Source organism: Anser brachyrhynchus (genome assembly GCF_964034855.1).
Source record: "Anser brachyrhynchus genome assembly, contig: SCAFFOLD_92, whole genome shotgun sequence".
NCBI lineage: Eukaryota > Metazoa > Chordata > Aves > Anseriformes > Anatidae > Anser > Anser brachyrhynchus.
The window spans coordinates 540,263-566,458 of NW_027663549.1; the positions used below are offsets into that span (position 1 = coordinate 540,263).

General features: G+C 40.1%; 1 long non-coding RNA gene across 4 annotated transcripts in view; it reads left to right on the forward strand.

Annotated features, from left to right (window-relative positions):
- Positions 1-26,196, forward strand: part of LOC308187286 — a 93,804-nt gene that overhangs the window by 38,279 nt on the left and 29,329 nt on the right. For 3 of the 4 annotated variants that reach the window (XR_013944578.1, XR_013944579.1, XR_013944580.1), the window contains 3 exons: positions 6,296-6,383; positions 7,281-7,462; positions 8,134-9,025. This is a non-coding gene — a long non-coding RNA (uncharacterized lncRNA). Of the gene's footprint in view, positions 1-5,213; positions 5,472-6,295; positions 6,384-7,280; positions 7,463-8,133; positions 9,026-26,196 lie in introns of all 4 variants that reach the window. The other variant, XR_013944577.1, reaches the window with a different exon arrangement.

Genomic DNA, 26,196 nt, shown 5'->3' on the forward strand with positions numbered 1-26,196 from the left:
AAATTAGAGTTGACCCCGTGATCATCTATCTATATGCCAAAGAAGGGGGAAGGCAATGACTCTTGAAATCTAGAGACTTAATTTTTTATAATATTGCTGCTCTGACTATCCCTACCACTCATTCAGACAGGAAGCAAAACCACCATCCTTCTCCTGTGAGAGCAGAAAGTTAACTTCTTTTGCACTGGGGTGAATGATCCTCATAACCTTTGTCAATGCTGGGATTTGATGTAGCCCTTATGGAATGAAGTCCTTATGGAAGTTTCTGGCTATATTCCAGCATTGTAGGCAACTATATCTAGCAATTTCCTCTAGAAAATGATTAAATTTCATCTGAAAAATCTGTCTCCTGGGTTCTGCTGGAAACTAGTTACACAGTTCAAACACGCCGATGGTTATAAATCTCTTGTTTTTCCAGATTCTGTTTACTCATTGCCATTTTGTGTCCTTTTGCTCTCATTCCAATACCATCTTTTAGCTTAAAAGCTCTTCTGGTGCAGAATTATGTACCGCTTTCCTCCAGTGTGATTACTGAAAGTAATCTTATTCCCTCACAGCTGTGCCCCTGACAGTCTTCAAATGCTTAAAATCAGGTGTGATTTTCTATATAAAGCACAACCAATAGTCAATGTAATAAATGACAAGAAAAAAAATGTTGGACAGTTCAGTGGAAGAAAAGATATATGGTGCCATTATGACCTAGTTGATTAGTTCTTCAGTTCTTGGCAAAAAGATTTCAAAGTTGGCCAGACTTCTAAGTGGATTCATCCTTTCCATCCTCTCTTTCCTTTACCCTCTCTCCCCAGGTGCAGTGTGTGTCATGGAGTAAGACTGCATTTTGGTAGCATCAGTTAATCACTGAGGGTGCGCTTACATTAATGTTTTGTTTGGACCAGAGTGCAGTTTTGAACTGAACCTCCTGGTTACCCACACTTGCTGTGATTTGTTTTGTGCAGTGGTGTGGTCTCAGAGCTCATGAACTGTGTTGTTTTAAGAGGAAATTAACCTGGAAGACGTGCTGGAGTGCAGCACTTCAGCTGCAAATGACCATCCACACTAGGAGGCCAGACTAGAGTTAGTCTGAAAATAATAACAAACACATTACAGTCTGGAAATTAGGTCCTCAGCACTAAGTGTTCCACCCTACAGGCCTGCCTCCAGTGGTTCACATGGCTTGCTATTGCAGATGCGAATCTTTCCTTTGTCTTTACGGTTATCTTTGCATCCACATGTATCACTTTTAATCTTACATGGAGTGTTTATCCTACGTTTAGGAAAACAGACATAGCTACTCAGGGAAGAGCAGAGTGACTGCTGCTCCTGTGTATGAATGTGATCACACAGAAGCACATCGCTAGTAGTCAAGATTAGGAGACAACAATACATTCACCTCTTTCAAACGGATTCCTATGGGTGCCATCCCTTAGCTACCCACTGACTTATAAATACCCATTTGGGTATAAAAATGACTATTGTATTAGTAAAGCCTATGCAGAGATAGGCAGATTGATATTTAAAGGCTTGAGATAATATGGCAGGTTTAGACCCTGAATTTCCATACATTGAGTTTTCTTTCCTTAGTGCTATAAGCCTAAAGATTTCTGCATTTCAATCTTGCTTATTAGCCCCCAAAATGTCCTTTTAAAACAGAAAGAATACCATGCAAAATCGTTATCTGCTTTTACTAAGGTACATTTACCAGATCTTGGAGTAGGAATTAGTAACCTTTTTGATGGTTGCAAATCTCATTCAAGGTAAACTGTGGTTGCAGTTCCTATATTTGGAGATGTGCAAAACAGGGCTAGTCTGATGGTGGTACTCAGGACATGATCATGAGATTTAGTTGGACGTCACCAAGGTGATGGTTTAAGCTATTGCTTTAAAATCACTGTACTTGAGGTCCTCTGACTTGAAGGAAGGACTACATTTTGAAGGAATATTTGAAAGACAGAATAACTGTATTTGCAGCTCCTGAATTAGTTTAATGGAAGCAGTGTCCTGTGCTTCTAGTTGAGGAAACACTTCTTTACTATGTAGATGATTGAGCACTGGCACAGGTTGCCCAGAAGATGGTGCAGTCTCCCTCCTTGAAGATCTTCAGAAACTAGATATGGTCCTGGACAAGCAGTTCTAGGAGGTCTTCCTTGTGGACCTCCAGAAATCCCTTCCAACCTCAATCATTCTGTCATCTTGTGATTTCTGAGACAGATTTTAAAGGCAGGTTTGAAATCTCTGTGCATGGGTAGGAGTTGGAGTTACTGTAGCAGTAATGGCAGGATTGTTTCTAGTGTTAATACAACAGTGAAGACAAGCCTGAAGCAACAACAATTTGTATTTTGTACAATCTAGCTTCATTACTGAATGGCCACGGCTTCCAATGAAAATGAATCCAAAATGCAGTACATCGTCAGTTGACTGCTAAACCAATTCTCTTTCTTTCCTTTTGTTACATTTATAGACTTGATTATGAGAGGAGAGTGAGTGATTATGGAGAATATAAACAAGCTGAACACCTCCCTGTATACCCCTGTTCATGTAACTCCTGCAAATGTAATTCATCCTTGCATAAAGAGAATGTAAACTGGATAATCATATAGCTGCCTGAAAAGTATCTTAGTTATTATTATTGCCCAAGGTAACATCATAGCTAATTTTTAGACTTATACAACTCTGTTCTCAGACAGAATATGTCATATTTGGCACACTAAATCTTGGCAGATTTTACTGCGCTGTTAAGTACGCTGTACAGGAAGATGAAATACTCTCACTTTCTTGTCATGTTCATAGTGGAGCTTGTATCAAAGGAAGTTATATGTTTTAAGTGCTCTCCTCAAGGTGGGTTAAAAAAATAACGAATCAAACACTGGGAGAGTCTAATTGGTAATCCCTGAGAAACTGCTTCATTCCACTGATTGATATGACGATTAGGTATGGAAACTGCCTTGAGTGAGTGGTTTCAACTTCCATAAATCCTGAAGTGTTTGTGAACTTGAATATGAATGTGAATGCACTGAATGCCATATGGACAGTATTCTACCTTGGCTGATGTTTTGCTACTCAATTTTATACACATCAGTGGTACTGTGCATACTGGAGGAAAAGATGAGAGGTTTAAATTCTGACCTGACTTTTCAGTCTTGTTGGGTGCAGGTTTGCTAGAGGAGTTATGTTCCTTCTCATTGACTATGCTCAGGTTGTTGCATTTCTTCCTGGTTGGCCTGCTCTTGTGTGCCACAGAGCTTTTCAGCCATACAGGCGCAAGTTCTGGTGCTGTCCTGGGGAGGAGGGGTGGGAAGAAGAAGCTGGATCACAGTCCTCTTACTCCTACCAGAGGGGGAGGAGGGGTGATGGGAAAGGCACCCTGGTGATGCTCAAGAATTCCCTGGGATGGGTCCCATGGCAAGGGCAGCGTTGGCTGGCATTGCCGTTTGGGAGGATCTCACCTCCTACAGCTCCTGAACATGCAGAGCATCAGTGCTCATTGCTGAGGGGACAGCAAGGGGAAGAGGACACCGATGCCGTCATGCTTCCTCCTCAGCGCCAGGAGTGCATGTTGTAGAGTCCTCTCTTCACTCCCTAGGATTTGTTTAGAGTCTCAACAGATTTTTATCCAGTTGCTGCAAAGCTATGTGCCTTCTGCCTGGTCCTTATCTGGTTGGGAATGGCTTCACAGTAGCTGCACAGGGCTGAGAGCACAGCAGAGACGGGCACGCTTTCCTCAAGATGCAGTTCTGGTTTAAGCTAACTTTCTTTCTTGTGTGCTTTTTAGTGCAGACATTATTAATTTGGAGACAACTCTTTCATGAAATGTTTCTCTTTTTTTCTGTTTAAAGACTCTTTTTCAGCTACTATAATCCTGTCAAGCACTGGCAGTTCAAAGGACAGCTTATTTTCTTGCCTTCAAAATGGACTGATAGATATTTCCTTTTGGGATTCTGCGAGGAGAAAGCTGCGAGCAGGAAGCTGGAGGGTGGTTGGGAGAAGAAAGCCAAGTGACATGTCAAAGACAGCATTTGCGGCAGATCCCAGCTGTCCATGGGGATTCAGCTGGTTCCAGGTTGAGGTTACAGACTTGGAGTGGGGAAAAGTCCCCCCCCCCCTTTTTTTTTCTTCAGCCAGCCACAGTTGTTTTGATACACAGTAGTTCAGTAATGTCTTCTGATAAGGACCTACCTATAATATATATATATTATATATATATATGTTCTGATTAGAAACGCTAATTATGACAGTAGAACTGTGAAAAGTATTGGATAAATATAGATTTTGTGAAGAAATTAAATATAGGCTAGCTGGGCTTTGCTTCCCAAAAATATGTTCATCTGTTTCACCACTTACCAAGCCTGATTATTTGATCCCAAGGCTATATGCTTTTTTGGAGTATATCCTACTTCAGATTTTGTAGAAAGCTTTGCTTTGTGGCAAATCTTGCGTGCAACATTCTGGCAGGCAACCTTCTTTTTATTCACAATATATACAAATGGACAACCTCTACTGGGTCACTGTTCTGGTAGTGTTATTCAGTGATCCTACCTGTGTCTCACCAAGTACTGGAACTACAAATCGTTGGAAGAGCAGGTTGATTAAATATTGTTCTGTGCTTATTCTGCCTGTTTCTTTTTCCGGTTTGGGCCATTCTCAGCAGAATATGAGGCTAGGTAGACCTTCGGCACAATCTGATGTGGCCACTCTTACATTATTAGCTGACGGAAGATTAGGCATTCATAAGAATTTCACTAAATTAATGGTTCTGCCATTCAGGAAGTAAATTTGCTTGCATACCCTGTGTGTTATTATCATTAAGCTCCCAGGTTAAAAAAAAATGGTATTTTCAGAAATGACCTGTCATTTTTGAATGCTGTGGATTGTATTTAGGGTGACATTTTAAAAGGACCCAATTCTCTGAGAACATTTGGCAGCACTTCTTGGAGAATTAGACTGCTTCCAGGTAGCTCAGGCTGAACAGAGAAAACAGAAGTATTCACTTTCCTACAGATTTCTTGGACTGACATCCAAATTTAGTTTGTGGGAAGCTTTCTTCTCTCCTTATACAAGAACTTCTGAGATGAGTCATTTTTATTTTTTCAGTCCTTTGGATACTTACTTTCATCTGGATGATATTTGGTTAGACCTGGTGCCTTGAATATGACTTATATTTGTATTTGCATTTTCAGTGTTTTGTAAATAAATCCATGCCTTTATTTTTAACCCAGGTATTTTAAGAAAGCTTGTCACATGCTGCACAGAGGAACACATGACCCTGCTGTGCAAGTCATTTTGCAAAAGCTTCCTAACAAGTGCATTTATAGCAGCAGTACTCGTGGAGAACCCTGAGAGAGCTGTGCGAGGAACCAGAAGCCATCCATAAAAACCATTTGAACCATGGGCAGGGGTAGAGCTTGTCCTCGGTAGAGGCCACCAGAGACTGAAAGGGCTGTTCATGCCTTCAGGGCCCTGGCAGCACCTCTAATGTAAGCAACCCTTGCAGAGCAATCAATAGTTTGAGATTTATTGATGTTTGTGGGTAATACACAGGCAGTAAGCAAGGCTGAAATTTTCTAAAGAAGTTGGCCACTATTAATAACTTCCCCAGATCTAATTAATGCATTTCAGGATGATAGCACACAGTTATCTCTCCTTGGAGACCATTCTTGGCAGGGATAGACACACGTAGCCATAGACTGTGCGTGTGTGTGATGGGACAGGATGAAATAATTGTGGTGAGCTGCTTATGTGTGGCTATATTTTTATTCTCTTGCCTAAATGAAAAAGCCCTTACTTTGAATTTGGTACATCGGTGATATTAAAAGTGCCTTTTAATGCCACCTCTCTGAATCCTTCTTCAAAGCATTATCAGGCTGTATACTGCTTGCTTCCAGCTGTTTTTTTGCTGTACACTACTCAGGTGTTGTACTGCTTCACCCCAGAAACTGCTGCACATCCATCTCTGATAGAGGTGCTCCTGTTGTGGTGTTACATCCACCAGTCTGTACATTCATCTCCCTAAGCCTTGTCATCCAAATGTGACACAGAACAACCCAAAAGGGTGCTCAAAGTAGTCCATCATATGTGAATTGACTGATAAAGTGGACACAGCTGTCTCAGCATTTGGAGACTTCATGTTGATCTTTAGCACTTCAAGGCCATATACTTTTCAGTTGGGGCCAGAACAAGAGCAGGCATATGCCTGTCTAACTTCATTGCATATTATGATTCATACCAACCAAAGATTCATGTTTTATTTACTTGATTATTTCTGTTTTTTGGCTTTGTGTTTATTCCTTTTTCTTGCCAGTTTCCAGCCAGCCATGGAAGAAGAATTGCTCAAACTGCAGAAGAATCTGCATGATGGTACCTCCGCAGAAACACCACGTTTCTGGCAAGTAAGTAAATACATACAATATTTTTAGCCCAGTTTTGTCTGCCTCAAGAAGCACAGTTGTGTTTGAAGAAATATCCAATAGCTTTGAGGTGTAGTTGAATTCCAGCTCTGAAACTTCTGAAATTTCACAGCGATGAAACAAAGTCATAGAAGGAGGTGCCTGAGAAGGATGGTATTTGGGTTGACCTGGGTTGTTTGTCTGTATCAGTCAGCGAGAGTAGATCTGTAGAGCACAGCAGTTGGTGCTGAAGACCAAGATTGCACATTTCAGGTGGATTTACTTTGGATTAGTTTAGTCTGCTTCTTGCCGTCAGCAACTGGTGTCCTGTAAAGGGACTTGTGGAAAGCTTCTTCCAGGTAAATTTCATTTGAAAGACATCTACCTTGTGTTCTCCTGGACTGCTCAAACATGTGAAGCAAAGCATAGTAAGTGGGGACGATCAGGAGGTTTGGAACTCTTGATCTGAACTAAAATGGTAACATAGACATGCCCATAACCTTTCCCAGTTCATCCTGGACTTCTAGTAAGTAGATTAGGGAGCTGCTCCACAAAACTGAAAGCTCTACAGAGGTCTCATGTTTATTTCTTATCACAGCACTGGCAAAGGTGACTTTTTTTCCCAATCTAAATGTGCTTCTACGGTTCAAACAGTTTATTTAAATGGTGATAAAAGCCACTGTGTGTGTTGGGCGTTTTGAAAAAGCTGATTTAGTGTAGTCTAGCAGCCCACACAGACAGGCTGCTTGAAAGCAAATACTTTTTTTACTGGAGTATCGTTACAGGCATGTGATAATGGAGGGGATATCTTAAGACACACAGAGAAGAGAATCTGCATTTAATATAGTTTTCCAGAGACAAACATTATGGCTGATGTTTTCCATGGTGCTCTTTCTGCAGTGAAATTGTGAAGAGGGTCTATAGTACTGTGATCCAGAAGCCAAGGAATAAGATTTAATTGTGTTTTCCTGTGAAACAGAAGCACAAGCTCAAGCACCTGCCAGCATTACTTGACTGAAGTGCTCATCTGTTTTATACTTTTCTTCTTTCCTTTTCTTTTCTATTTTTTTTCTAAGCTGAAGGTGAGTAAGTGTGAAGTGCAGCCTTTCAAACATGTAAAAGCTAGGGGAGATGAATGGGATGCAAGAGAGAATGAATGTTTATGTATGGAGCTTGCTGGAGTTTTGTGCATGATTACAGAAGTTATGTGTCATGGCCTGGGCCAAGGAAATAAGCTGAAAACACAGTCCAGGATTCAGAATTTTAAATTGTTTCCCTATTGCAAGTTCAGCAGGGTTTTGGTAAATTCATCCATAAAGCATGCAGAAGGTTTGGATTGTTTTGTCACCCTCTGATGACTTGAAAAAAGCGAACTTAGCTGGGAAAACTACAACTGAGATAATTAACCTAGTTTCAGGAGCAGCATTTTGACAATAACAGGGATGTAGCTTGGGTCATTGGATAATACGATAATACCACGATTTTGTAGTCTATGAGAAAACCAAGAGATCTACACAAGATATCTGATGTATTGTGAGCTGGGGATGTGGAGACTAGAAATGGCCAAATATCAATATCAGCAATCAAAGACACATGGTTTAAGTTGAACACATGCAGCTAGTAATGAGTGAGGCTTAAGTGCATGTTTAAAGAAACTAAACTTTCTAACTAATGGGAAAGTACAGGATGTGGTGATTGAAGATTGATTAAATATTTGCAAACAGGAGCTCTGATCTGGCTTCTTTTCTCTTAGGTACCTACAGCTGGACCCAACTAGATGCTGTTTGATCAACTGACCATGCTAGATGTTGTCCAGATAAGGCTTTAGAGCTATTTGCCACAGTGACTGGATATAGGAACCAGAGCAGTGAAGGTGGTTTTGAGGGAAGACTGTGGTTAAAGCAGACTGAGTGTATAGGAACCCTTTTCAGTGACAGAGGCAGATAATTAGTCTAATAATTGTGGCTAGTGTGTAAATACTTGTAAATAAACTTTACACAACTTCTGTGGCTCCAAGGACTCCAGAACACCACAAGAGACATTGTGGGAAAGACACATTTTAAAAAGATAATTTAACAATAAGGATTTGAATTAAAAAAAAAAGGATAATAATTTGATAATGTGTTATTTTAATAAGAGTAGATTACTATAAAAGAGCTTTCCCTGCCCCTTGAAATGCTTGTGGTGTTTTGCATTAACCTGCAGTGGAAGGGAATTAAGCTAAATCAATTTGTGCACTATTCACCCAACTTTTGGAAATATTTTGCTAGAGAGGTCACAGGACAGGTTAATACAATCGAGTTAGCACACTATGGCAAGTCATGTTAATAAGTTTTGTGTCATACAGTCAACTGAGAGGATCCTTGCTTGCATCTTAATTTGTGGTAACCTATGGCTGTGTCTTTACTGGCAAATGCTTCCAGAGAAGAGAGAGAAATAGACCACTGACCTGATACAGGTTGAGAACAGCACAGCTAGTTGAACAGCACTTAAACTCTAAACTGGTGTTTCCAAACAGCTGGAATCAGAAGGTAGCCCAATAACTGCCCGCTCACCCACCTGCTACACTTTGGACTGAAATCTGTACCCCCATGTTGCTGCTGACCATGCAAATAAACAGAACAGCACAGCCTGGCATCAGAAAGGTATGTGGGGTCCTTGCGCCTGTGGGAAACAGTGGGGCTTAGGATCCTGCATAACTTTCTGTATTCATCTTGGGTGTTCATCATCACTGTGAAATACTTCTTGCACTCTGTTTCAGTTACATGTCCTCAAAATCCTATATTAACTCTTAGTGTCTCAAGGGAAGAGTAACTCAAAACAGATGTACCGTGCAGGGTAGGTTGTACAATATTATTCTATGTTGAAGAGGTCTTTCATAAAGTACCATGGAAAGAGTTCAAAAATAACTATTAAAAGCAGGATAATAACTTTTACCTCTGACACTAAGGGAAATACAGTCTAGCATGTTATATTCCTCACAGATAAGATGAGCAATTTAAGCGCAAGACAAACTAATCCAATAAGCATGTTAATGAAAACACTCCTGATTAAAATCGCTCAGTAAAGTGATCATGTGGAAATTTTAACAGGCAACATGACTTGTAAAAAACGAACAAACAGTCACAAAGCTTTTGTCCAATACTGTTTTCAGATGAGTATTGTGCAGGACCTCAACAGATGTAAGCTTGAATTTGATGATGCTGCCCCAGTAGGCCCAGTGCAGCTGTTGGGCTTTGACAATATTAGTATTATATTGCAGTGGTCTTCCGTCTGGGGGATGTTGCCTGGGATGGGGGGCCAGAAGTCCCCTGAGGAAGTGTGTTGCCAGAAGGCTGCTGGAGGAGCCAGCCAGAGAGTAGAGAGAGCAGCTGGAAAATAATCCAGCTGATGAAAAGGCTGGGCTGTGCCAAGAGCCTCCGGTCCAGAAGGAACATTGCAGCAGAGCTGCCAAGTACATCAGTTGGGTTAGGCTTCTGCAAGCTGCCCAAGCCACACGGGGCCTGTGGGATGCTTTGCCTGCTCTTCAGGCTTGCCAAGGACAGGGGGAGACATGGGGATGTGTATTGGTGGGCCCTCAGCAGGGCAAAAAATGGAGTTGTCCCTCTGTTTGTTCAGAGGGTCCTGGGTCCCTTTGGGGAAATGCTGTGCCACAGAGCAAAAGACAGCTCTGCAAGCAGGCTGTGAAACTGAGTCTAGGCTCTCCTTTCTAGGGTGATGAAAATCAAGTGTGTGTAGGTAGCAAACCTGGAAATACAGGGCCAGCAGAGCAGGCAGGGTGTTGCATGGCTTCATGAACAGTGAGTTTGGAGTGCCACAGTTTGTTCGGGCACTGAGGAAGCTGCCTCCAGGGCTCCCATGAGCCTGGGCAGGAGGGCGTTGCTCACCTGAGATAAGCTTGGTAAGGCTGCCGAAATTAAAAAACAGCCCTTTACCCAAGGCTTGGTGAGTCACAGCATTAGAAGTCATCAGCTTTCGTTTGAACCATAGCAGATATAAAAAAATCTAAACCAGAATGAAACTGGTCATCTGTGTGGTTTTGGTGGTGGTGGTGGTGGTGATGGTGCTTTGTTTGTTTGGTTTGTTTGTTTGTTTATGGAAGAATCTCACTAGTGCCCAAAGACCACTGTGCAGCATCTCAGATGCCTTACTGTTACTTTTCAAAAAACCTCACTGCTATTCTTAATTAAATTTTCCTGCCTTTTGCCTAATTCATGAAATGGTACGTGCAATGCACTTGCAGCAACGGTTAGTTTGGAAAGAGCTCTGCAGTCCAGGAGGACATCTTGTCTGCTTCCTTGTCTGCTTCATTGTATATTGTGGACCATTGCGACTTTTCCCTCTGAACACCTGAGACAAATGACTTGCACAACCTGTGGGTCATGTAAGCACAACTGGTTTGTTAGACTGTGGTGGGAGTCAGAATGAAACTCTTCGAAGTCTTGACTCTGGGTTAATCTAGCTGACTAGGGAGCAAAATGTTGGACCAAGAGCAGTAGCTGTTGACTTAATACTGGATGTTGAAATGTTCACAGACCAGCAGACATTTTTGTCACACCTTTTTTTTTTTTTTTTATCCATAGTGGGGAGAGAGAAGAAAGAAACAGAGGGGAGAAAACTGGGGGGGATGGGAGCAGTATTCCTAAAGTTGTGTTTACATCTCAAGAGCTTTCTTCAAGATTGACTGTTTGGAGGGGAGCTGGTGACTAAGGGCAATATTTGACTATCAGACTGAATTTGTTACTTGGCAAAAGTAACACGCTTTAACTAAGTGAGCAGCCCATCACCCAGCTGGTCCAGTCCTTTCAATGAGGCATCCCATACCAATGCACATAGTTATCACAATGCATAGTTACCACACCGAGGCTGCTCAGTTGAAGCTTTCTGAATATTACCATTACTCTGTCATTAAAAAAAAACACCTTGCCTCTCATTAGAAACAGGACTGGGCAAACCACTTAAGAAACAAGAAGTCTGGTGACTCAATCTGAGGAATTTACTTCTCAGAGTCTCCTGAGTTTGTCTTTATTTACCCCCAAGATAAGTTTTGTATATCAGTTTAACTTAGAAATTCATTATTTATTTATTTATTACTTTGCAAATAATAAATATTTGCAATTAACTTCTAGGTACTTGACTTTATGAAGATAATTAATAAATCAAATAACGAGTTGTGAAACACTAATTAAAAAAAGAGTCGTCTTTTTCTTTGTTTGTTTCCTCTTTTACCACTATTTGAATCAGGAGCACTGTGAGAAAGAGAGGAGAACTGGAAAGCAAAACACCTCCAAACCCGTGTAACAATAAAAACCTAGCGGACAGCTTCTGAATACGTTCTTAACACAATATGGCTAGTAAAGCAAGCTTTTGTTTGAAAAAAATACTGAAAATGTGTGTTTGGATAGAAGACGTGGGTATTTTTTTGTTTGTTTCTTTGTTGCAGGAAGGTGTTGCTGTATGTGTTTATCTTAAAATTGCTTTCCAGTTCTAAGCTACTGAAGAAACTTATTGAAAGGGACTGGTCAGGAAGACAACTGAAAAAACCTTTTTTCATGAGGTTAGATTTAGATTAAAGTTATGACTAGATAGCTTTTACATTAATGGCAGAAATGCAGTTCTATTTTAAAAATATAATGTCTTTCTGCCAATGCTGTTTTCATTCTGCTCCCTCACTCTCTTTCTGACTTTCCAAAAATGAAAGGAGAATAAAATAGAAATATGGAAGATAAATAGCAGTATGTCTTGTTCTTTGAGAAAGGTAAGTGTGGAAAGTTGTACACTGGCTATAGAGATAGGCAGAGAACAATTGTCAGGAATATGCAAAATCAAACAATTCAAAAAACGCTATAAAAACACTTAAACTTAATAAAATAAAATAAAATGTTTTGCCTGTATGTGATACTTTACATATGGATGTTTGCTTATTATGATGGCAATTGCACATGGATAGAAGACTGCACAATATACTGGTGAAGAAACAGCACTGTTGTGGTTCATGACACATGAAAGTTCTTTGATGAAGAGCACTGCAGCTCCTTCAGTCAGTGTGAGTTCTGGGCACATCAAAATGCTGCTGAAGTTGTCTTTCCCCGGTCAAAAAACTGCACAAGCCTACTTGTACAACTCTTGTGGAAAACTCTCTCTGCTCCCTAGCAACTCTATAATAATTATATTACGGCAGGGCAAAGGTTAGAAGCTAGGACTTTCTGATGTCTATGCCAAGATGTTTCAGTGTGAGATGCAAACACACAAAGGATAGCGAGTGCCAGTGCAGCAGTAGAGTATATAAATATCTTTAGAGGTCTCAGACAAACCCATGCCAGAAGAAGTGAGGCAGCATGGCAGTCAATAAAGATGCCTTTTACAGCTGTCCGAGTGCAGGAAGAAGATTCACTTTATTGCCAGAGAATGTGGTACCTTAGTGTGCAGTAACTGTACCAGTTGTACCAGGTGGATTATGGAAGCTGTGACTTACATAGTTTTGGGCTTGCTCATGAAGAAAGAGAAAAAACATGGTCACTGTTATAGGCAATACATTAAGTAGCATTAAATAGTGGTTCTAAATATTTTAATGGTTGATTTTGTGTGGTTCTTAGCATGGGAAATTAGTATTTCTCTGCCCAGTGCCTGTTACTGTTTTAAGTTATAATATCTATATGGAGACATGAAGAAGTATATCTATGTATAAAGGCTGGGACTGTTCATTGATACAAACCAATACTAACACTACTGCTGTACTCCTCAAAGATGAAATTATCACCGTACAGAAACTGACAAGAAATTTTCCATAAATTTTAACAGCCTCTTTCATTTTTGTTAGTATTAGGAGTGAATTGTTGTTTTTATTCTAGATCATCCAATCATCCATTAACTGTCAATAAGGAAGAGTAGGCCAAAACCATCCCCAAACCTTACCCATGAAAAGAGCCAGATGATGATTGTGTTGTTCTCTTAAAAATAAAGGACCTAGCTGTTGCCATGGATTAAATGGGCTTTTTTTTTTTTTTTTGAAATAGAGTAAAGGAAGTGGTTGTTAAAGGCAAAGGCATTTGCTGTAGCATAAACAACAGATTGAAAGAAGGAGAGTTTGAGTAGAATTTGTCTTGGATATGAATCTTGAAGTTTGTTCCATTTAGCTGTGATCCAATACATGAATGGAAAAGCTCTAAGCTGAGTAAATTTGAAGTGAATCCCTAAAGAGTGAAGGGGATGGGTGGGTTAGGAAAGCACATTATTTCCTGCAAGACAGGAATTTGATAAAGAAGGATCGGTATCCCAGCATGTTGCTTTCAACAAGATTCCCTCTAAAAATGAAGTGCTTCTGTAATGATCTCTAGTATTTCTGTGCTGCTTCTGGGTGAAAAAATCTTAAATATGTGCATAGGTTGAGACATTTAAATAAAACTGAATGACATATACAATGTATCTAGAGATGTAGCTGGGAGAGAATTATGTTTCTTACTGGAAAATAAAACTTTTTTTTTTTTCATAATGAAAATTAAGATGCATCAGGTATGCCCCACTTGCAGGAAGGTTAACTGCTGAGCACAGTGTTACTTCACCTAGATAATTTCAGTGCTGTTAGGACTGCCAAGCACAGCTCATTTTTACAGCTTGACATAAATAATAAATGCGTGGTTAAAAGCTTCAGATGAGGGTACAGCAAATCTCATTGTCTTCTCTTTGCAGTGTGTTGTTTTGTGCAGCTGTTCAAAGCATGCAAAGCATGTAAAAATAGTCACCATGTGGTCCTGGCTGTGTTTTACATCACTTCTGTACCATTGATGTAATGGCCTGATCAAAGCTTCAACTGGTGGAAAGAATGTCTGATACTCAAACTGGGGGCTCTTCTGTTCATTGCAAGAGGCCTTCTGAACACTGCATTGGATTAATTCCAAAGTTGCAGACAATGTTCCAGGCATCGATGGCCAAAATCCTACAGATTTCCATGCAGAATCAAGCAAACTTGAGTGAAATAATTTTAAAATTGGGCTGGTTCTGATTGCAGATGGAATTATTTAACTAGGGAAGTACCTGGTATAGAGCAGATGTGCGAAATTGTCCAGTATTTGCTGGTCCTCAGTTATTTGTTCACAGAAAACTGAATACATGCTGAAACTGCAACTAGGTGGTCTTTATTCCTCATTAATATCAATAGTATTAATGGATATTGGAACAGTAGTCTGAAAATCTTCTGAAATTAATTTAGTATGAAGGCAGTGGAAAAGCAGTCAACAGAAACCTTACTTGGATAAACTGTTCTGAAATACACATGTTCATACATCCCTTGGTGTCGTGGGTTGGAGAGGAGAACATTGTTCATGTTAGGTTATTTACACAAAGCAGGATCCACTTTCCTTAATTGCAACCAGAACAGCTAGGTAATTATGAACATTTTCAGGCATGCTTGCAAAGCACATAATTTTTCTTCCCTTTTAAATTTCACTGGATTCAGGGAGTTCACATATGTCTGTGCTTTTCATCTTCTAAGGGATCAGTGGGAGTACTAAGCAAAGGAAAGTTATCAGCGGAGGCTTAAATTTACTGTAGAGGATATACAGCTTCAATGGAAAACTTTTATGGGGTCTTCAAACTGAAAAAGACCAGCAACTTACATCAAAGACTAGAAAACAGTTTTCACCTTCTGGCCATTTCTCATTCATTTCATAAGGTTCTGCTTTATTTCTGTGCAAAGGAGTATATATGCTTGCATTCATTACATAACCGAGTTTGAAATTCATTTTATGACTCATCACTTTGATACCGACCTCTGCAGCTGCTTGGATTCTCTTTATTTAAAGAGAGACTATGAGTCAAATGGCTTTCATTACAAAGACACTGTCATATTACAATAGACTGAAGCTGAAACTAATTTAATGAATGAGGATGCTCTCTGTATCAAAGATTTCTTCTCATAGTCAGATATATTAACTTACATCACCAAAGACCAATAGCAGGACCTAGTTTTGCTAAGTTGAGCATGTATGTATATGAAAATAGGAATTAAGCCTATAGTCCATTCTGAGCAAAGTACAATATTCCACTAAAGGAGACTAGGTGTATTTGTATTTGCATTCGTCTTAATTGGAAATTGACTGGTGGTTGTAGGCTTCCATTAATTTATAAGTGGGAAGACTGCTTCACCCATGGTATTCTATAGACTTTAGGGCATGTAAGTAGCTGATTCCTACTACTGAGGTGATAGAAATGTGTCCATTGTGATGGGATGCCATAACTGTACTAGAACAACATAGCATCTGACTCTTCAGTCTGGAATAGAGAAAACAAAATGATTTCTCCTCCATTTCCCTTTTCTCTAATACTTTCTACTTAGCTTTTACCCTAGACTCAGAAGAAATACAGGTGAACAGCATCTCAGAAATGTCTCCTATCCCTGTGGCAAGAAAAATTTATTCTTAAACTTTTCTTGATGGATGTTAGTTAACCAAACAAGAAACCCCTTGGGATAGGCTTCCACTGCCTCCCCAGGCAATTATCTCTGAGCTTTCCTTTGCCTTACAATTAGAATGTTGTTGTTGTTGTTCCTAATGTCCACCTTAAAATTCTTGCTGCAATTTAGGTCCATCGTGTCTTGTCCTATCCAATGCTGATGGATTTAATAACTGTTTCCATGTCTTTCTTCATTCATCTCCTCTCCTGATTAAAGAGTTCTTCGGTGCCTTTGCATTGGCCATATACCCTGAGCTTTTGATCATTTTACTTACAAAAGTATTTTGCTTTTTAAATCAGTTAAAAGTTAATTATTTGAATAAAATAATTACACTAAATACTGGAAAGACCAAATCTTTATGGCTTGATGAACAGTACTACTTTAATGAAAATTATACATGTAGAGATTTCTTTAGCTAAATGTTTTAAATTGTCATTTAAGATAATACACACATGCATATGTATACATAGTAAAGAATCCCACATGTATGAAAATCATGGGAAGTCTGCAAAGATAGAAACCAAAGATATGAATTCAGTGTTTCATGCATGACTTTCTTGAGTTGTTGCCCTAGTGCTGCATGAATATGATGGGTAAAGGAAAAAGGTTTACCTGTAACAGCTCCAAGAGGTATCTAAGTGTCCTGAAGAAGTTTTTCATGATGAAAAGCTTTTTAGTAGAAATTGAAAAAAGGATATTTACAAGAATACCACTAATTCAATCTCAAATGAATACTAATAGAATTTAATCTGACAGTGGTATTTGTTGTTGACTGAGATGCAGCTATGTGTTTGGCTTCATGAATTGCCCTGAAAACATTATTCATCCTGTAGTCTTGGATGGAAATCATCACATGTCATCCTCCTTTAGCTCCCAATTCGGCAAAGCAGTTAAGTGCATACCTAATTCTGAATAAAAACTTAAATTTAACTGACTTTGGTAAGAAACAAATATGTGCTTAGCATTAAGCACTTTTTAAAGGGTTTTTGTTGCTAATCACAACATTATTTTCAGGTGGCTTCCTTTTCTTTAGTATTCAGCAAATTAGTGCTCTCTGATTTATTGCTTATGGTACAATGCATCTTTCATCACTACCTTTCATGCTCCTTTGTTGTTTGGATGTGTACTGGTGCTATAAATATTACTGTTGTGTGAGTATGAAAGAACAGTTGCCTGTAGCAAATACCATTGTATGTTGTCACTACATTTGTGAAGGTTAAAGATTAATGATTAAATGAGGTCCATAATAATGTTCACATTATATATCGTATATCTTCTATGCATTTGCATTATTTTTCGTCTTGCTTTTGCTAAGGGAAGAAGTGTTATTGAATAAGAGCAGCTGCAATATTATTTGGAAACACTGAAGATGGCAGTTTCTTTAGAGCTGCAAAGGCTTCAGACTTTTAAGGCTTGTGACTTTTACTGAATGAAGGCAATGTGCAATGTGTTTTCTTTGTTCCTGTCTATTGCATAGCCTCTCTGGGTGGAGAACTCAACTTGATATGTGGAAACATTGTGATGCCTACCTGTAACTATAGGAGGGGCTGTGAATTTCAAGCTTCTGGCAGCTGAGAATAGCAAATTTGTAAATGTGGCTGGGTTTTAAGCAACACCACATTTCCTCTTAGTTCAAGTGTTCCGTCATTCTGCTTGTTGACTTGCAGGGTCTGTGCTTTAATCACCTAACTCTTCCAGCACACAGTATATGGAGCCTACCTGCCTAAATCAATGCCATTCGCTTAACTAGTGGGGAATCATGTCTGGTGGTGGTGAACAGAGATGTGAAGTCTAAGTCCTCTTGTGAATTCACGATTGTCCCAATAAGGTTAGTTTATCGCTGCACTGAGTAGAATATATCAATGACCAGATGTTACTGGTAAATCCCTCATTTAGGAGATGATGCTGTTTATGGTTTAGACATGTTATGGACAGTAAAAAGGATCGTTAATGACTAGAAGGCAGAACTTGGAAAAAAAAGCTGATGGTAAAGTGGAAGGCAGGATTCATTTTTTTATCAAAAGACAGTGATTTATTTGAAATACTGGATCTAACACACCTCAGGCTCATTGTGTTCTGAATCCCAAGCAGTTCCTGCAGAGCTGCATCAGAGTTTGCAGAGTCTCTGTGTTGTGGTTTAACCCGGCCGGCAGTTTAACACCACACAGCCATTCGCTCACCCTCCCCCCTCCCTCTCTGGGATGGGGGAGAGAAACGGGAAAGTGAAGCCTGTGAGTTGAGATAAAGACAGTTTATTAAGACTGGAAAATAATAATAACAATAATAACAACAATAACAATAATAATAATAATAATAATAATAGTACTACTAATAATAATGTGTATGAAACAAGTGATGCACAATGCAATTGCTCACCACCCGCTGACCGATGCTCAGCCTATCTCCGAGCAGCCGGCCCCCCCACCTCGGCTAGCCACCCCTATATATTGTTTGGCATGACGTCAGATGGTATGGAATACCCCTTTGGCCAGTTTGGGTCAGCTGTCGTGGGTCTGTCCCCTCCCAGCTCCTGCTGCACCCCTAGCCTCTGCCTGCTGGCAGAACAGAGCAAGAAGCTGAAAAGTCCTTGGCCTGGTGTAAGCACTACTCTGCAACAATTAAAACATCAGCATGTTATCAGTGCTCTTCTCATCCTAATCCAAAACATAGCATCCTACCAGCTATTAGGGGGAAAATTAACTCTGTCCTAACTGAAACTAGGACACTCTGTTTGAGCTTAAGAAGCCAAAAGATCATGAATTTTTGGCTCTCAACAGACAGCTGCTCCTTTCAGGCCTTCAGATTGTCAGTTTGTGCAAAATGTTGTGAAAGCAAATTGGAACAATAGGGATTGTGGGAGCGAAGGGAAGAAAGTTTCCGTGAGCTAGAAACCCTGCTTTTTAACATCCTCCACTTCAAGACAGAATACTGAAACATGTCTGTGTAGCAGCTGGGAGTACCTGAAGGTGTAGGTATGTTCATGGATATGAGACGGCACAAAATTCAATGATATGGATGAACCGTGCAGTGGCGTGACTAATACCATGGTGAGCTTTATGTAATTTGTCAGTTGTATCCTTCCTCCAACTTTTTGCTGGAACAGTGTGGGCAGGACTGATGTGTCAGTCACCCGTAATCACCTCAAGAAACCCGTCCTGCTGCCTCTGACCACTGCAGGGAATTTTTTGCTCATTCTCGTGGACAGCATGCGGAGCTCCTGTCTCCGGAGGTCTCCAGCAAGCTCCATCATTCGATGAGAAATGCCAGTGAAGCCAGGCTGGCTATTTATATGGGTTAGAAAGAGAGCACGAGCTGAGTATAGTTACAAAAGAATCAAAATGCAACAGTGACAGATGCTTTTAAAGCTCTTTTTTTTTTTTAAGATGGTTTTTAAATATGAATAACGTTAAATCATGTAGGAGATACCTCATGTGTGTACACCAAGAAAAATATTCTGTTGCATTTCGCTATAAAAGATGGTTACCATTTTTTGGCTGAGCCAAAATGACTGGCAGCCAGCCTGAACTTGGGACTACTGGACATATTTTGTGTGGAATTGTGAGATTTGGCTGATAAGTAAGGATTCTATGAGTCTGTGGAGAATACATGAGGACCTATTAATGACAGTGGGGGATGCTGCAGTCCCCTGACAAGGAGCAGGGTGCAAAAGGGTGCTAGTCCTAGGCAGGTAGGTGTGAGATATCCCCCTAAAAACCTCTGGGTAATGATGATGGAAGAGAGACATTGCACACTGAGGTCTGTGTTTTCCCCTACATTAACTCTGAAGGGAGAGGAGCACAGCTTGGTGCATGGGAAATATTCCAGGTCTTCTGAGCAACACAGTTAATAGAGACAGGGAAGGAGAGAAATGATGACAGAAAAATCTCTGTTTTGCTTCATGTTAGCCACATCCCAAGTGGATGCTCAGCAGATCCCTCCCTACCTTAGGTCTGGGCCACACCAGGACTGGTTCACAAGGGTGAAAGTCCTTCATAAAAGTGCAGAGAGCACTGCTACAAGCCAGCATCTTAGGGACAGGATAGCGTGTGGGTGGAGATTGGAGCAGCAGGGCTGAGGGGTGAGGAGTGCTTTGTGATTTTTCTTTGAGTGGCAGTTCTGAAAAAAACAGCCAGTGATTTTCCCATGGACTAAATCCCTGAAATATGAAGTGTGACCCACAGTGGCACAGAGGCCACAGGTTTGGCTAGATGGGTGGTGTTGCTGATTTTTAAACATTAGTGTTGCTAGTTTTCATTTCTTTTTCACTGGTTCCTGCAATAAAAGTCACGGAGAAATATGGCTTCCTCAAGACCATTCCTGCTGTCACTGATGCTCTATCAAGCCCCTATTGTCTTTGAAAGGCAGCCTATAGAAGTTTCACTATATTTTAAATGTTGGGTTGGTCCTCAAACTTAAGTTTAAAAAACAACATGGGATGCCTCACACACAGCAGTAGGCAGCAGCTGATTCCTGACTTCTAAAATCCAGACCCTGTACTGCCAGCTTTATTTTCAGAGAGTGCACAGAATTAAGGTGGTCTTTGAAAAGCTATTTGGGAAAAAAAAAATGTCATGTTACTGCAAAATGCTAGAATCTGATCAGACACTTGCAAGCTGCCATATTGTGGGTTTCTTAAATATTTCAAGGTCCTGTTGCAGACCAGCTTCATCCATCAGTGTATCTGCAGTTTGGTCAGATACAGGAGCTGGAAAATTATCTTTTCTAGAAGCATTACATGTGGTGCAATCTGTCATTTTAAAGTAATGTAATGCTGCCTTTTCCCCACTGCACCAATAAAATAAGTCAGGGTGAGCTTGGCAGTTCAGCCCTGCAAGGTGATTTTGCTCTTACTTGTAAGCTCCCTGTCCTAATAGAGGCATCCCATTAAAGGCAAGTCAAATACAAGTTTGATCATTAGTTTGATCATTAATAAAGCGTTGTTATGGTGGCAAGCACATCGTCATGACATGCTCACTTGGGTACTGCAATCACTGCATAAGCCAACTGCTCTAGCACACATTACCTTAAGGGTGCTCTATGTTGTGAAACGAAGTGTTGTTCACTTCCTTCATTTTAACTGTTGGTGTTGTCAGGTTATCTCTTTCACTTGAAAGGCAGCAGTAAGGGTGCAGAAACCACAGATAGCTGAACACATTATTTATCCACATTACAGCCTTCAGGAGGGAGGGAGGTTCCAGTGTGGTCTAGTGATCTATGCTGGAAAAAAAAAAAAAAAGGATATAAAACCACTGCAGGTGATGGTCAAAGCTTTTACCTACCACCGACTCAAACTACATGTGTAACCCCAAGCGACTGTGCTCCTTTAGCTAGACAAGTTGAACCGCTTGGAGGACACCCTGGACTAGAGGTGATGCAGTGGCACCGGGGAGCCCCTTTACACTATTAGAAAAGGAGCCAAACCCTGATAAGGGAGGAGGGCGGATGCTGCCCTATCCTTATCCAATTCTTCTTACCCGCCAGCTCAGCTGATACCAGGAACAACAGTGAAGAGGAAACATAGTCTGTTTCTATCCTGAGCAGAAGGTTTGTGCTCCTAAATGATGCCACTCTGAAGATCTGGGTCTGAGTGTAGGTAAACCAGTAAGAATCAGTAAGAGGCCAGTCTGGTAGAGCCTTATGGCCTCTTGGTTTCACAAGAGGCATTCTGTTTCTTTGCAGAGAGTTTCATCTAAAATAAAAGGCCAGAGAAATTAGAACTTCAACTTTTTGTTTGTTTGTTTTTGCTGTGGAATATTTTTTGTTTGTTTGTTTTAATATTCAGGAAGTCTTGAAACGTTAATAGCTTTATCTATGCTTAATTAAATTAAAAACAAAAAAATTATCTGGCCTAAAGGAAGGAAGCTGAAATTTTCTATTTTCATTTTGCTGTATCGGTGAGCTGACACTCCCTCTCCTCATCGGTTATTAGCATAGCTCCAAAAAGTAGTGTAGAACAACTGGCATTATAGAAGGTGATATGCATATATAGTGTCAGCTAGGCTGAGCTACAGGTATGCTATGATGTATAATCGTATAAACATTTAGGTTGGAAAAGACCTTCAGGGTCATCAAATCCAACCAGCCACCTAACACTACCAGTCCACCATTAAACCACGCCTCTAAGTGCCACATCCACACGTCTCTTAAATACCTCCAGGGCTGGAAACCCCACCACATGCCTGGGCAGCCCCTTTCAAGGCCTGGCTGCCCTCTCTGTGAGGAAATCCTTCCTGACACCCAGCCCAAAACCCCTCGTGCAGCCTGGGGCTGTCACCTCGCATCCTGTCACTTGTCACCTGAGCAAGGAGAGTGACACGCTGCTCCTGACTGCGGCCTCCTGTCAGGCAGCTGTGGAGAGCGGGGAGCTCTGCCTTCAGCCTCCTCCTCTCCAGACTGAGCAGCCCCAAGGCCCCCAGCTGCTCCTCACACCTCTTGTTTTCTCTTCACTGGTTTTGGTGCTTTTCTCTGCACACGCTCAAGCAACCCAAATCTTTCCTGTGGGGAGCACAGTGCTCAAGGTGCAGCCTCACCAGAGCCAAGTACAGAGGGACAATCTTCCCTAGTCCCACTGGCCACACTATTTCTGATACCAGCCAGAATGCTGTTGGCCTTCTCGGCCATCTGAGCACACTGTTGGTTTATGTTCAGCCCACTGTCAACCAGCACTCCAATCTTGCATTAATTCTGTACAGGTACGTTAGAACTTATTTGTTGTAGTTGATGACCTGTGACTGAGTATCATGGGAGTCTGGGATGAATTAATAAAACATACTTTTTTTTTTTTCTTTTTTTTTTTTTTCCAATTACAGAAATGGAATGAGAAGTTGTACATGTATATTATATATATGTATAATTTACTGTTCAGTCTTTGTACTCTTATCTATTTGGCAGTCTGGAACAGTGATTTTAAATTCACCTGTGCCTTATTATTTGATCTTCTCCCTTGACTATCTTAACCTTCTTCAAACAGAAGAGATTTATCTTCAGAGCATATGAAGATTTGAACAGAACAAATTAGATGCTGACATGACTTTTTTTTTTCAACATAATTAAAATGCATGGCAAAGTTACATTTCCATACCTGTAAAAAAGCATTTTATTACATCAAATATTGAATCCAGGACAGTTAATCCATATTTATCTTACAGGACCATGGCCGAGACTGTACCCATCAATCCTTTCTTGAACTGTGGGAAAGATCTATACTAAAATTATGGGCTAAGATTGCCTTATAAAGTTCAGGCAAATAGTCAGAGTTGAGCAGTGTTTAAATCAGTAGTCCAAATCTTCCAATACTCTGCTGCACTCCATCCAGAGAGACATTGGTTGCTCATATGCTAATGACATGGTGACTCCTTGGGTGTGTTTAACAACATGAACGATGCCTGCTTTGCTTTTCTTACTAGTGCCATGCTACAGGGGAGGGATCGCACACACTCAGGCAAGGGATAGCAGTGCCTTTCTGGTGCTCCTCAAACAGGCAGCAAGGACTACAAGCCTCTGCCTCAACCATCTTGCATTTGGAGACTGGAGAAACGAACCAGATGCAGAGCATGAAAATCCAAATGAGGCCACAGGCTTTTACAGGAGGAGCAGTTGTATGTGAAAGTTATTTGCTAGAGACTTCATTCTCAAACATTTGTTTAGATCCTACCCCCAGTTTGCCATCTGTCACCTCTTCCCATTCTGGTATGGGATATGCATTGGCTGTACAGGCTTCTTTCTGGTTTTAAACTGACTGCTTTCGCATGTCCATTTTTTGGGCTTTATATGAATACTCAGGAGGCTCTGAAATTTGGTCTAAGCTACTTAAATGTCTGCCCACCATATCTATACATATATATATATATATATATATATATATACCTAACATAAAGTTATGTATAAAGATTGCCAGATATATCATCAGAAGAGCAGGTACACTTTAAAGTTTGCTGGTGTTGAACTCCTCGAAACATGGTATAGAAAACTATTCTTGTGAAATATCTTTCACAAAAAGGCTTGTTTGGGTTGAGTGAAATTAATTAGTTTGGGGTCAAGTCATTTTGACAAAAAAAAAAAGTTAGGAATAAGAATTTTTTGTCTTGATGGTTTAGGGTGGGTATTTTTAGTTTCCTTTAAAATGCCATAAAATAGCTGTTTCTTTTAAACTTTCAAGTCAGTGCTATAGGGAATTCAGACGTGTCTGCTGGGGTTTTTGTCATGATAATAAGGGATAATTTTCAGCTGTTGTTGATTTATTTTTCACTGCAACTGCTATGGATTGCTGCTTGGTGGAGAGAGAGAACAGAGAAGACCAGGTACCAGCAGGTTTCCTGTGAGATGCTCTAATTTGTGTCACTCCTGACACGAGGTGGTGAAAGCCATTTCAGACTTTCAGACCCTGACACAGGGCCAGATTAGTTGGATTTTTATTCGAGTTCCCTAAAACCACCAGCCATAAGGTCTGCAAGTATAATTTCATACTTTCCCGTGACTTAGCATAGCTTCTCAGATTCACATTTTCATGTAAGTTAAATAGAAGTTGGTGAAAGGCATTGTACCTGAACAGAATTTACTGAAGATCACAGGCTATCTGTAGTGTCTGCTGCTGGCTGTGGTGACAGATGGCTGGTAGCAAGATGACTGATAATGGGGAATATATCTTAGAAAACCCTCCATTAAGATCTTTGAAATGGAAAACTCAGATTACAGAAATAAGGTTTTCCTAATTATTTCTCTATTAGTAGTAAAAAGACTGATCTTTTTTCATTCTTTTGGTCATCCAGTCATTTAAAAAGAAGCAATGTGGACTGCTGAAACTGCACAGAGAGACAATGAGTCAGCACAGAAATTAAAGTCTTGATTTTTTTTTTCCCATGAGTGTTGCTCCTCTCAGCAGCTTACCAGTGTTTTTTCCTACTTTTTTCATTCCCTTGAATTTTAAGTATTTCAGAGTAAGTGTTGTTTGCACCTGCCCTTGGTTAACTGAGTGAAACACACGTTGGACCACATTCAATTGTGCATTCAGTGCAGCCACAGCAATTTTTCTGATTAGCGACACATATAAAGGGTTTCCAATTAACCTGCAAATAGTGATATAATTCAGCTACAGAGGGTGTGTAAACAGTACTGTGCTAAGACAAATCCTACAGTGAAAATGAGAGGTTGGGTATGATTCCTGTAATTGCTCAGGGCTTTGGCTGGTGGTAAATACATTGTCCTCATACTTAAATATCAATGCACGGACCAAATCCAAACACCAGAAAATGAGCCCTACCTATTTACCATATCTGACTTTGGATGATCCTTTCAGGCAGCTTGCTTAAAAAGTAAATGCAAAAAAACTTAATTTGTCAAAGAAGGGAGACATCAATTCACCTATGAGACATGCTTTAAAACAGATAAAAATAATGTACCCACATTTGAATGAAAGTGCCTTCCTTCCTTCCTTCCTTCCTTTCTTTCTTTTTCTTTCTCTTTCTTTCTTTCTTTCTTTCTTTCTTTCTTTCTTTCTTTCTTTCTTTCTTTCTTTCTTTCTTTCTTTCTTTCTTTCTTTTCTTTCTTTCTTTCTTTCTTTCTTTCTTCTTTCTTTCTTCTTCTTCTCTTCTCTTCTCTTCTCTTCTCTTCTCTTCTCTTCTCTTCTCTTCTCTTCTCTTCTCTTCTCTTCTCTTCTCTTCTCTTCTCTTCTCTCTTCTCTTCTCTTCTCTTCTCTTCTCTTCTCTTCTCTTCTCTTCTCTTCTCTTTCTCTTCTCCTCTTTCTTTCCTTTTCTCTTTCCTTTTCTCTTTCCTTTTCTCTTTCTTTCCTTTTCTCTTTCCTTTTCTTCCTTTTCTCTTCTTTCCTTTTCTCTTCCTTTTCTCTTTCCTTTTCTCTTCTTTCTCTTTCTCTTTCTCTTTCTCTCTTCTCTTTCTCTTTCTCTATTCTCTTTCTCTTTCTCTTTCTCTTTCTCTTTCTTCTTTCTCTTTCTCTTTCTCTTTCTCTTCTCTTTCTCTTTCTCTCTCTTTCTCTTTCTCTTTCTCTTTCTCTTTCTCTTTCTCTTTCTCTTTCTCTTTCTCTTTCTCTTTCTCTTTCTCTTTCTCTTTCTCTTTTTCTTTCTCTTCTATTTATTTTTACCCCAGCAAATGTTCCTGTCCTGATATCACAAGTTTCTGTTGTCGATAGGACTTTGAAGGTGCAAGGCACATAAATGAGTTAAATATAGTTAGGTACTACTCATGTTCCAGAGTTTATTGAATATAAGACATTGTTAATCCCACATGTAGTTGCAGGTGAATTGAAATCACAATCCTAAAACATTGCATTGTTCTGATACCGTTGTTCTTACCAGATTCAGCAAATACTCTGATCCGGTGATAACACTTGTGCATTAAGTTGTAGCAGACCAA